Source organism: Rattus norvegicus, chromosome 16 (genome assembly GCF_021556685.1).
Source record: "Rattus norvegicus strain SHRSP/BbbUtx chromosome 16, alternate assembly SHRSP_T2T, whole genome shotgun sequence".
Taxonomy (NCBI): Eukaryota; Metazoa; Chordata; class Mammalia; order Rodentia; family Muridae; genus Rattus; species Rattus norvegicus.
In genome coordinates this window covers 36888121-36900498 of record NC_141549.1, presented here as the reverse complement: position 1 = coordinate 36900498, position 12378 = coordinate 36888121, and the positions used below count along the sequence as shown (strand labels likewise).

At 37.8% G+C, this 12378-nt stretch overlaps 1 protein-coding gene and 1 pseudogene; both read right to left on the bottom strand.

The window, feature by feature from the left end:
* Erich1 (glutamate-rich 1) overlaps positions 1 to 12378 on the bottom strand; it is a gene marked incomplete at its 5' end in the record, with an annotated part of 52793804 nt that overhangs the window by 46763865 nt on the left and 6017561 nt on the right.
* Cnn3-ps2 (calponin 3, pseudogene 2) lies at positions 5894 to 6855 on the bottom strand (annotated as a pseudogene).

Genomic DNA, 12378 nt, shown 5'->3' with positions numbered 1-12378 from the left:
AGAATTAGACTATGAAGAAGTGGAAAGTGGGCGTAGAGAACAGGGAAGAGAGGCTTGATTCAAATCTGAGTATGGGAGTGTGGCCTAAAGTGTAACAATTAGTTTTCGAAAGAAAACAAATTCCATTTACATTGTGATTAGGGAGAAGGAAACAGGGTCCCATGTAAAGCGAGAATGAGCTCAAGATTGACAAGAGAGAAGAGAGAAGAGGGTGCCTATGAAAAAGAAGTTATATAGTAAATGTAAAGCTTGAGATTTCAATACCTGGGAAAGATCCTGTAGTATTATGATTTAGACATATTGATCATGTTCATATTCTCTGCCAGTTAAAGAATTAAAAGACAGGAAAAAGTTCATGGTGACAGGCAGCAGGGGAAAACGTCCCAGACGTGAACCAAGAGCTGACAAATTCAGTGGGTAAAGATCAGCTTTTATTAGGGACAAGAATATGCACACACTCAGCACACATGCAAAGAGAAACACCCTCCACAAAGCAGAAAGGAGAATCCACCAGTAAAAAACATGAACTTTCCTTGAGAGCTGGTATTTTTAAAATCTTCAGAGCCTTTCTTCTCTAATTTCAGATTGATTAGCTTGAGGAAAAGCAGGATGGTCAATAGACTCAAAACTGTTGTACACAAGTCCTTAAACGTATTGAGTCTGTCCATTAGCAACAGGCCTTCCTGTGAGAGAATAAGCCTCCTAAATCTGTGTTTTAAACTGCCTGGCGTCTATCTCAGGTCAGGATGGCAGAAAGAAGCCAGACAACTTGGAAATTCACCATCTTTATTACTGAATCATAGAGTAGCTCTACATCTGCCTTCTGGTCCGGAAATCTGCTAATTCACAGTCTCTTGGTTTAAGTAATAAACTTTTCCTAAAGGTTATCCACGATAGTTACAGATGATAACAGGACCCTTGGGAACAAGTACAGAGAGATTTTTGTTTTGTTTTGTTTGTTTTGTTTTTTATTTTACAAACCAATTAGAAACAGTTCTTTCTCTAAGTATCTTTGCCCACTGATGTCTACATACATCATAGCTTGTGGATATGCTGCTTATACTTGGGTTGAATAGCAGAGCTTCCGACACTGTCAACTCCTTACTTGCCTCAGTTGGTGACTAACCATGTGCTGCACATTGACTGGACAATATTATATTTTGGTTTTCAAAGGGCTCCTTCTACTTATTTCTTTGTAAGTGGATAAAAATTCCTCCTTTCTAGACTCAGGCTTCAGCTTAGGTATCAATCCACTTTCTTGTCTGCTTCACTTTTTATCCAGACTATTTCATGTCAAAATCAATCTACTGTGCTGGTCATCTGGTCACCACTTCAATCTATTCTATATGATAAATAACTCCTGGAATGGAGAGGTTGATATCATGTTAATGTAAAATTTTTCACTACTGACAGGAAGCCAGTGGTAAAGATTTTCAATATGTCATCTCCCTTGTAATATGACTAATAAATCAGTGCTTGACCTAATATGTTTAATCAGACTTTAGTGGCTGACAGCCTTTGGTATCAATGTCAGAATCATTTCTCAGAGATATTCTCTCAGCATTTCTTTATACTAGCTTCCCTTTTATTTCCTTTACAAGGATTATGTAAATGTTGGGTGTTATAGTATAAAGTGAAAATAAACTATCATTTTACATCCATTATTTTAATTTTACATACCTCTAGGAAAGCACTCTAATCTATGGAAAATAATAAAGCATAAATTATTTTCTATTTGTTGAATTCTTTAAATTTTTATTATTACTTTTATCTTTCTCTTTTAATAATAATTATAATCATGTTGATTGGTTTTGTTTTGATTTTAATAGTAAACAGTTGAGAGCAAAAATAAATTATTTCCTAAATATAATGAGTATAAAAATAATTATAACTTCAAACTTATGAATTATAAGGAAAGAAAAGAGGTCTTGCACAAATTAAATACATAAATCAGAATATTAATAAGTAACCGATATAAGATTATTCAAATTTGATAGCTTTCAGATTCTATGACAAACTTACTAATAATATTAGGTATATTCAATACAAAAACCTCTGGAAACAAACCTAGACATGAAAATTAGAGATTCTGAAAGATGTATAGGATTTTAATTTCCCTGGGAGATTAAAAAAATGCACACAAACATTTTTGTACTAACGATGTGAAACAAAATCATCTATATATAAGATGAGGGACTGGGAATTTTCTTAAGTGGAATTGTTTTCTGGTTGTTGCTGCTGCTGCTGCTGCTGTTATTGTTGTTGCTGTTGTTGCCGTTTGATTAAATATGCACAGTCTGATTTTCCTAAAGCAAAGAAATAACAGTCATTCTATCAAACAAAGAATTAACTGTAGGTTCTGTGTTCAAAATGTAGGTGAATTAAAACTAAAACTGCAGTGTATTGACGTAGACATCACTGGACCTACTTATGACACAGAAATGTTTGAGGATTAATTTAGAAAAATAACTCACATTAATAATCATGGCTGTCTCTTCAATGTTTATATACATTTTTGGGCTTTGTGTTGCTGTTGGATATGAAGGTAGTTGAGGCCAGTGTGTGATTTTTCTCTCTCTATCTCTCTCTGTCTCTCTGTCTCTCTCTGTCTCTCTGTCTCTCTGTCTCTGAGTGTGTTTGTTTGTGTATGTGTGTGTGTGAGTGTATGTGTGAGTGTGTGTGTTGAAGAGGTAAATGTTAGTGCTTAATGTTGCTATAAGTTGGGACAGAAATCATCTTAGAATGGAAAAATAGCACCAAAATATATTTTTGATATTTTTTTAGACATGCACACTGATCATGACTTTATTTAAAACTCAGCAGACAATAATGAAACATCCATGTGTCAGGTCCTAAAGCTGCATATTAGATTTAATTGGTAAAGAAGACATTTAGCAGATCAACTTTTTAGTCTTCCATATACAAGCCAGATACATTCTAAACTGTAAAAAATAAAAACAAATAGTTTCCTATTGTTTGAAAATACCAGTTTACATGTAAGTGTTAAAAAAGAGAAGCAAAGATCTTCAACAAAAGAGCTGGCTGTCATTGCACAGAGTTCCTTTTTATTTCTTACTGATGGGAGTTACTGGTTATGCTGTAGGGTTTCCTTCCTACAGCACTAGAAGGCAGCTATTCTGGGATGAGGCATAAAAAGAAGAAAGGAATGTGTATGTAAGGCATTCATTAAAGGCACAATAAGCCTAATAGTATTTAGGAAGTCTCCATAAGAATTACTCAAAGAGGCCTGCACCTAGAGCTGGCCCTGTTACACAGCTTTCTGTACACAGATCTCATGGGGAAAGAGCTGGACTCTGAGAAGTGCAGACAATCCTGAGAGCTCAGGTGAGATCACCACTTCTCCTCACATTCCTGGCACAAGAGAAATCCACCTGGAGTCCTCTGGACAGAGAACTACTAAGCCTAATCAACAACTTCAGCAAAGTGACTGGGTATAAAATTAACTCAAACAAATCAGTAGCCTTCCTCTACTCAAAGGATAAAAAAGTGAGAAAGAAACTACACTATTCACAATAGTCAGAAATAATATAAAATATCCTGGTGTGATTCTAACCAAACAAGTGGAAGATCTGTATGACAAGAACATCAAGTCTCTGAAAAAAGAAATTGAAGATCTCAGAAGATGAAAAAATCTCCCAAGCTCATGGATTGGCAGAATTAATATAGTAAAAATGACCATCTAGCCCAAAGCAATCTACAGATTCAATGCAATCCCCATCGAAATTCCAACTCAACTCTTAATAGAGTTAGAAAGAGCAATTTGCAAATTCATTTGGAATAACAAAAAACCCAGGATAGCTAAACTATCCTCAAGAATATTAGAAATTCTGGTGGAATTACCATCCCCTACCTCAAGCAGTATTACAGAACAATAGTGGTAAAAACTGTATAGAATTGGTACAGAGACAGGCAAATAGATCAATGGAATAGAATTGAAGATCCAGAAATGAACCCACACACCTATAGTCACTTGATTTTTGGCAAAGTAGCTGAAAACATACAGTGGGGAAAAAAAGGGCATTTTCAACAAATGGTCCTAGTTCATCTGGAGGTCAGCATGTAAAAGAATACAATTGGTCCATTTTTATTGCCCTGTAAAAACCTTAACTTGAAGTGGATCAAGGACTTCAACATCAAATCAGATATACTCAAACTAATAGAAGAAAATTTGGGAAAGAGCCTCAAACACATGGGCACTTGGGAAAATTTCCTGAACAGAACACAAATGGCTTATGCTCTGAGATCAAGAATAGACAAATGGGACTTCATAAAATTGCAAAGTTTCTGTAAGGCAAAGACACTGTCATGAGGACAGCATGGTAACCAAAAGATTGGGAAAAGATCTTTGCCAATCCTATATCTGATAGAGGGCTAATACCCAATATATACAAAGAACTCAAGAAGTTAGACTTCTGAGAATCAAATAACCCTTTTAAAAATGGAGTACAGAGATAAAGAATTGTCAACTGAGGAATATGAAATGGTTGAGAAGTACATAAAGACATGTTTAACACTGTTAGTCATCAGGGAAATGCAAATCAAAACAACCCTGAGATATTACCTTACACCAGTCAGAATGGCTAAGATCAAAAATTCTGATGACAACAGATGCTCACAAGGATAGGGAAAAAGAGGAACACTTCTCCATTATTGGGGGGATTACAAGCTGGCAGAACCACTCTGGAAAACAGTCTGGAGGTTCCTTGGAAAATTGGATATAGTAGTACTACCTGAGGACTCAGCTATACCACTCCTGGGCATATACCCAAAAGTTGCTCCAATGTATAACAAGGGAGCATGTTATAGCATGTTCATAGCAGCCTTATTTATAATAGGCAGAAGCTGGAAAGAACACAGATGGCCTTCAACAGAGGAATGGATACAGAAAATATGGTACATCTACACAATGGAGTACTACTCAGCTATTAAAAACAAGGGCTTCATAAAATTCATAGGCAAATGGATGGAACTAGAAAATATTCTGAGTGAGGCAACTTAATCACATACAAAAAACCCAGAAAAACAAAAATCATACATGGTTTGCACTCACTGATAAGTGTATATTAGCCAAAAAGCTCTGGTTACCTGAGATACAATCCACAGACTACATGAAGTTTAAGACAGACAACCAACGTGCAGATGCTTCAGTTCTTCCTAAAAGGGGAACAAAAGTATTTATAGGAGGAAATACAGAGACAAAGTTTGGAGTATACTGTAAGAAAGGCCATTCAGGGACTGCCCTACCTGGGGATCCATCCCATACACATACAGCCACCAAACCAAGACAATATTGCTGATGTCAAAAAGTACATGCTGACAGGAGCCTGATATAGCTGTCTCCTGAGAGGCTTTGCCAGAGCATGACAAATACAGAGGCGAATGCTGGCAGCCAACCATTGAACTGAGGATGGGGTATCCACTGAAGGAGCTGAAGGGTTTTGCAAACCCATAAGGACACCAATGCCAATGAATCAGAGCTCTGAGGGACTAAACCACCATCCAAAGAATACACATGGACAGACCCATGGCTCCAGCTGCATATGTAGCAGTGGATGGCTTTGTTGGGCACCAATGGGAGGAGAAGTCCTTTGTTCTGCCAAGACTGGACCCATCAGCATAGGGGAATGTCAGCACGGAGGGATGGGTAGGGGTGGATGGATGGGTAGGGGGAACACCCTCATAGAAAATGGGGAAACGGGGTGGAATAGGGAGTTTATGTGGACAGGAAACCAGGACAGGGGATAACATTTGAAATGTAAATAAATTAAAAATTATCCAATAAAACAACAACAACCAAAAAGAATTATTCCAGGCCAGCTTGGATCTCACTGAATAAAGCAATGGACTAAATACTGAATTCTTATGTGTTACTCTAGAAATCAATGCCCTGGCCATCACCACATTGGTACTTTCGATGGTAGTCCTCTGGGTACTTGCCATGATATTCACCAGGGTATTCTGCCTGATAATCGCTATAACTGATTTCCAACCAATTTGTTCCTGTGCCCTGGCTTCCATTGTGAATGACAGGTTCTGTGGGTGTGGCACAGTGCTTAATGCCCCAGCCCATACACGCTCAATCCTTTTTAGGAAGCAACTTCGTTGGTGCCCCTCTGTAGAGAAATGCTCGAGTTGTCCATTGGATGAAATGTTAGCTTCTGGTCACAGAGATGTCTCTTCTAGTAACATCCTGTCTGGCTCCTTTGTTGGTGCCCATCTGCAGGCTAGTGGAGGTCTGGTCAAAGGGTTTGTCAGTCTGTATTTTGGGATCATAAAGATGCCTTTGAGTCCCATAGGCTGTCACACCTGGCTGGCACATTTGTTGGTTCCCATCTGTAACCCAGTTATACTTTGGTCAGCCTTTCATATATCTTCATCAAAACGTATTGTTTGTTTTTCTATATACTTAATGACAATGTCAATGGTTGTATGGAATCCTTTTATTTTTGCCAGACCTGGAAGAGCCACCAGCGTTGTCTGAACATGGGTCATGTTGCCATTCTCAAAAAGGTCGTTTGCTTCAAATATATCACGGGACTTCATACCGTAAGCCTGGATGGCTTTAATGAAGTTGCCGATATCCTCCAACTGCGACGAGTTTAGTGAGGACTCATTGACTTTCCTCACAGAGCCTGGCTGTAGCTTGTTTATGAGTTCACAGAAGATGATGCTGTCCTTCAGCCCCAGCTGGAAGTTGGTCCCAACTCCCATGCCTGTCACCTCTTCTACCCAGTTGCGCACATCTTCCTCAGCCTGTTAGTCACACTTCGATGAGATCTTGTTCTTGACTGTGGCAGAGAGTCCATTGGAAGGGCCCTTATTAGAGTGGGTCACGGCTATTTGGACAACAGAAATGGACTGCGCTCAAACTCCGGTTAAGTCACCCTCGCTGTCCCTGCTCTTAGCACCCAGGAAAGGCCACGCGGGTGATACACACGAGCTTGCTCCTCTGTGCCAAGCCTGAGAAACCGAAACTGTGGAGGCTCCAGGTAACTCTCTAGTTTTGATATTTTTACTGCAAATAAACCTAATATTACTGGTCGAGATAGGAAGATAATTTAAATATTAAACATTGTTTAGACATTTTAAAATTATGTGTTTTACCGCAGTTTTGTATTTGATTTCAGTAAAACACAACTTTGAACTTATTAAAGTATGTCACTATCTGATTAATATGCAAAAATAAATTTCACTTTTATACACTAACAGAAAAATAAAATTAAATCAAAATGATTGAATTTATATACCATCAAAATAATAAAATGCTTCATAGTACATTTAATGCTACAAAAATTGTTTTACATATATAAATATTGTTTAAGGAAATATGAAAAATATTAATGAAAGCCCATCTGTGTTCAGTCACAGAAATACTTATTAATATAATGGTGATATCCTTTGACATAATCTACATGATCTATCAAAAACAGAGCTACAGTTTCAAAATTTTATTTTTAAAAACTATTCACTTGTAATTTATACAATATTGTAAGAAATTCATGTTAAGAGAACAGGAGGAGTGAATGGGGAGAGGAGATAGGGGAAGGACTGTGAGGAGAGGAGGCATTAGAAACTGTGGACAGGATATAAAGCAAAAATAATTTTTTTAAAAAGTACTACTTGTTTCTACATTTCAAATTTACCATATAGCAGGAATTGTCAATCAAGTGTCTTGCAAAGCACGTAAACTGACACACAGATAAACTGACTGGGATTGTGATTCATAAATTACCTATACATTTGTGATATACTGCTTTTATTAAAAGGGCAAGCAATGTAATGGGAAAGGAAATTCTTATAATCAAGGTTAATTGTGTACATCGGGGAGATGAGTCTGACTGTAAAGCTCTTACTGCACAGACATGGAGAGCTGAGTTCAGATCCCTAGAATGAATATAAGATGCTAGGCATAATGACACAGGCCTATACTTCAGACACTGAAAAGCAGAGACACAGGAATTCCAGGATCACATTAGCAATCTGGTCTACCCATTTCCTAACCCTGGACTCTTTCAAAGGTATTACTCAGAAAATGGAAACAGCAGTAACAGGTAAAGACATCGGACAGCAGCCTATGTCATTTTACAGTAAACAAGTATGTGAACTTTCACACATTGTACACATCTATCTATCTATCTATCTATCTATCTATCTATCTATCTATCTGTATGTATGTAGATAAATTATGCACATGTAAATATGAACCACATATATGTATATATACATGTATGTCAATATGTTTGTAATATGTGTGTAAATAGAGCAATGTATACATATATAAAAATATATACACCTATACATCTATATATTATTATACACATACAGATACATATATACATATATATTGTTTTATATATATATAGCACATATATAAAGCATACACCATAACTATGTGTTTATATAACAAGCATTAAAAAACTTATAAAAGAAATCATACTCCAAATAAACCATACACAGTGTATGTTTGTGCACAGTGTGTGTATACTTCATGAAAGTCTGTACATTTACCACAGCCATCTCTAGTCCCTGAAACTTTGCATTGGTTTTTGCTCTTTTTCTATTGAAAATTTATATTTTATGCTATATTTTTTTTACTATTTATTTCTTTTATTTTTTTTATCATTTTCTTTTTTTTATTAACTTGAGTATTTCTTATATACATTTCAAGTGTTATTCCCTTTCCCGGTTTCCGGGCAAACATCCCCCTCCCCCCTCCCCTTCCTTATGGGTGTTCCCCTCCCAACCCTCCCCCCATTGCCGCCCTCCCCCCATAGTCTAGTTCACTGGGGGTTCAGTCTTAGCAGAACCCAGGGCTTCCCCTTCCACTGGTGCTCTTACTAGGATATTCATTGCTACCTATGGAGTCAGAGTCCAGGGTCAGTCCATGTATAGTCTTTAGGTAGTGGCTTAGTCCCTGGAAGCTCTGGTTGCTTGGCATTGTTGTACTTTTGGGGTCTCGAGCCCCTTCAAGCTCTTCCAGTTTTTTCTCTGATTCCTTCAATAGGGGACCTATTCTCAGTTCAGTGGTTTGCTGCTGGCATTCGCCTCTATATTTGCTGTATTCTGGCTGTGTCTCTCAGGAGCGATCTACATCCGGCTCCTGTCGGTCTGCACTTCTTTGCTTCATCCATCTTGTCTAATTGGGTGGCTGTATATGTATGGGCCACATGTGGGGCAGGCTCTGAATGGGTGTTCCTTCAGTCTCTGTTTTAATCTTTGCCTCTCCCTTCCCTGCCAAGGGTATTCTTTTTCCTCATTTAAAGAAGGAGTGAAGCATTCACATTTTGATCATCCGTCTTGAGTTTCGTTTGTTCTAGGGATCTAGGGTAATTCAAGCATTTGGGCTAATAGCCACTTATCAATGAGTGCATACCATGTATGTCTTTCTGTGATTGGGTTAGCTCACTCAGGATGATATTTTCCAGTTCCAACCATTTGCCTACGAATTTCATAAACTCGTTGTTTTTGATAGCTGAGTAATATTCCATTGTGTAGATGTACCACATTTTCTGTATCCATTCCTCTGTTGAAGGGCATCTGGGTTCTTTCCATTTTCTGGCTATTATAAATAAGGCTGCGATGAACATAGTGGAGCACGTGTCTCTTTTATATGTTGAGGCATCTTTTGGGTATATGCCCAAGAGAGGTATAGCTGGATCCTCAGGCAGTTCAATATCCAATTTTCTGAGGAACCTCCAGACTGATTTCCAGAATGGTTTTACCAGTCTGCAATCCCACCAACAATGGAGGAGTGTTCCTCTTTCTCCACATCCTCGCCAGCATCTGCTGTCACCTGAGTTTTTGATCTTAGCCAATCACACTGGTGTGAGGTGAAATCTCTGGGTTGTTTTGATTTGCATTTCCCTTATGACTAAAGATGTTGAACATTTCTTTAGGTGTTTCTCAGCCATTCGGCATTCCTCAGCTGTGAATTCTTTGTTTAGCTCTGAACCCCATTTTTAATAGGGTTATTTGTTTCCCTGCGGTCTAACTTCTTGAGTTCTTTGTATATTTTGGATATAAGGCCTCTATCTGTTGTAGGATTGGTAAAGATCTTTTCCCAATCTGTTGGTTGCCGTTTTGTCCTAACCACAGTGTCCTTTGCCTTACAGAAGCTTTGCAGTTTTATGAGATCCCATTTGTCGATTCTTGATCTTAGAGCATAAGGCATTGGTGTTTTGTTCAGGAAATTTTTTCCAGTGCCCATGTGTTCCAGATGCTTCCCTAGTTTTTCTTCTATTAGTTTGAGTGTGTCTGGTTTGATGTGGAGGTCCTTGATCTACTTGGACTTAAGCTTTGTACAGGGTGATAAGCATGGATCGATCTGCATTCTTCTACATGTTGACCTCCAGTTGAACCAGCACCATTTGCTGAAAATGCTATCTTTTTTCCATTGGATGGTTTTGGCTCCTTTGTCAAAAATCAAGTGACCATAGGTGTGTGGGTTCATTTCTGGGTCTTCAATTCTATTCCATTGGTCTATCTGTCTGTCTCTGTACCAATACCATGCAGTTTTTATCACTATTGCTCTGTAATACTGCTTGAGTTCAGGGATAGTGATTCCCCCTGAAGTCCTTTTATTGTTGAGGATAGCTTTAGCTATCCTGGGTTTTTTGTTATTCCAGATGAATTTGCAAATTGTTCTGTCTAACTCTTTGAAGAATTGGATTGGTATTTTGATGGGGATTGCATTGAATCTGTAGATTGCTTTTGGTAAAATGGCCATTTTTACTATATTAATCCTGCCAATCCATGAGCATGGGAGATCTTTCCATCTTCTGAGGTCTTCTTCAATTTCTTTCCTCAGTGTCTTGAAGTTCTTATTGTACAGATCTTTTACTTGCTTGGTTAAAGTCACACCGAGGTACTTTATATTATTTGGGTCTATTATGAAGGGTGTCGTTTCCCTAATTTCTTTCTCGGCTTGTTTCTCTTTTGTATAGAGGAAGGCAACTGATTTATTTGAGTTAATTTTATACCCAGCCACTTTGCTGAAGTTGTTTATCAGTTTTAGTAGTTCTCTGGTGGAACTTTTGGGATCACTTAAATATACTATCATGTCATCTGCAAATAGTGATATTTTGACCTCTTCTTTTCCGATCTGTATCCCTTTGATCTCCTTTTGTTGTCTGATTGCTCTGGCTAGAACTTCAAGAACTATATTGAATAAGTAGGGAGAGAGTGGGCAGCCTTGTCTAGTCCCTGATTTTAGTGGGATTGCTTCAAGATTCTCTCCATTTAGTTTAATGTTAGCAACTGGTTTGCTGTATATGGCTTTTACTATGTTTAGGTATGGGCCTTGAATTCCTATTCTTTCCAGGACTTTTATCATGAAGGGGTGTTGAATTTTGTCAAATGCTTTCTCAGCACCTAATGAAATGATCATGTGGTTCTGTTCTTTCAGTTTGTTTATATGATGGATCACGTTGATGGTTTTTCGTATATTAAACCATCCCTGCATGCCTGGGATGAAGCCTACTTGATCATGGTGGATGATTGTTTTGATGTGCTCTTGAATTCGGTTTGCCAGAATTTTATTGAGTATTTTTGCGTCGATATTCATAAGGGAAATTGGTCTGAAGTTCTCTTTCTTTGTTATGTCTTTGTGTGGTTTAGGTATAAGAGTAATAGTGGCTTCGTAGAAGGAATTCGGTAGGGCTCCATCTGTTTCAATTTTGTGGAATAGTTTGGATAATATTGGTATGAGGTCTTCTATGAAGGTTTGATAGAATTCTGCACTAAACCCGTCTGGACCTGGACTCTTTTTGGTTGGGAGACCTTTAATGACTGCTTCTATTTCCTTAGGAGTTATGGGGTTGTTTAACTGGTTTAGCTGTTCCTGATTTAACTTCGATACCTGGTATCTGTCTAGGAAATTGTCCATTTCCTGAAGATTTTCAAATTTTGTTGAATATAGGTTTTTATAGTAAGATCTGATGATTTTTTGAATTTCCTCTGAATCTGTAGTTATATCTCCCTTTTCATTTCTGATTTTGTTAATTTGGAAGCACTCTCTGTGTCCTCTCGTTAGTCTGGCTAAGGGTTTATCTATCTTGTTGATTTTCTCAAAGAACCAACTTTTGGTTCTGTTGATTCTTTCTATGGTCCTTTTTGTTTCTACTTGGTTGATTTCAGCTCTGAGATTGATTATTTCCTGCCTTCTGCTCCTCCTGGGTGTATTTGCTTCTTTTTGTTCTAGAGCTTTTAGGTGTGCTGTGAGCTGCTGACATATGCTCTTTCCTGTTTCTTTCTGCAGGCACTCAGCGGTATGAGTTTTCCTCTTAGCACAGCTTTCATTGTGTCCCATAAGTTTGAGTATGTTGTATCATCATTTTCATTAAATTCTAAAAAGTTTTT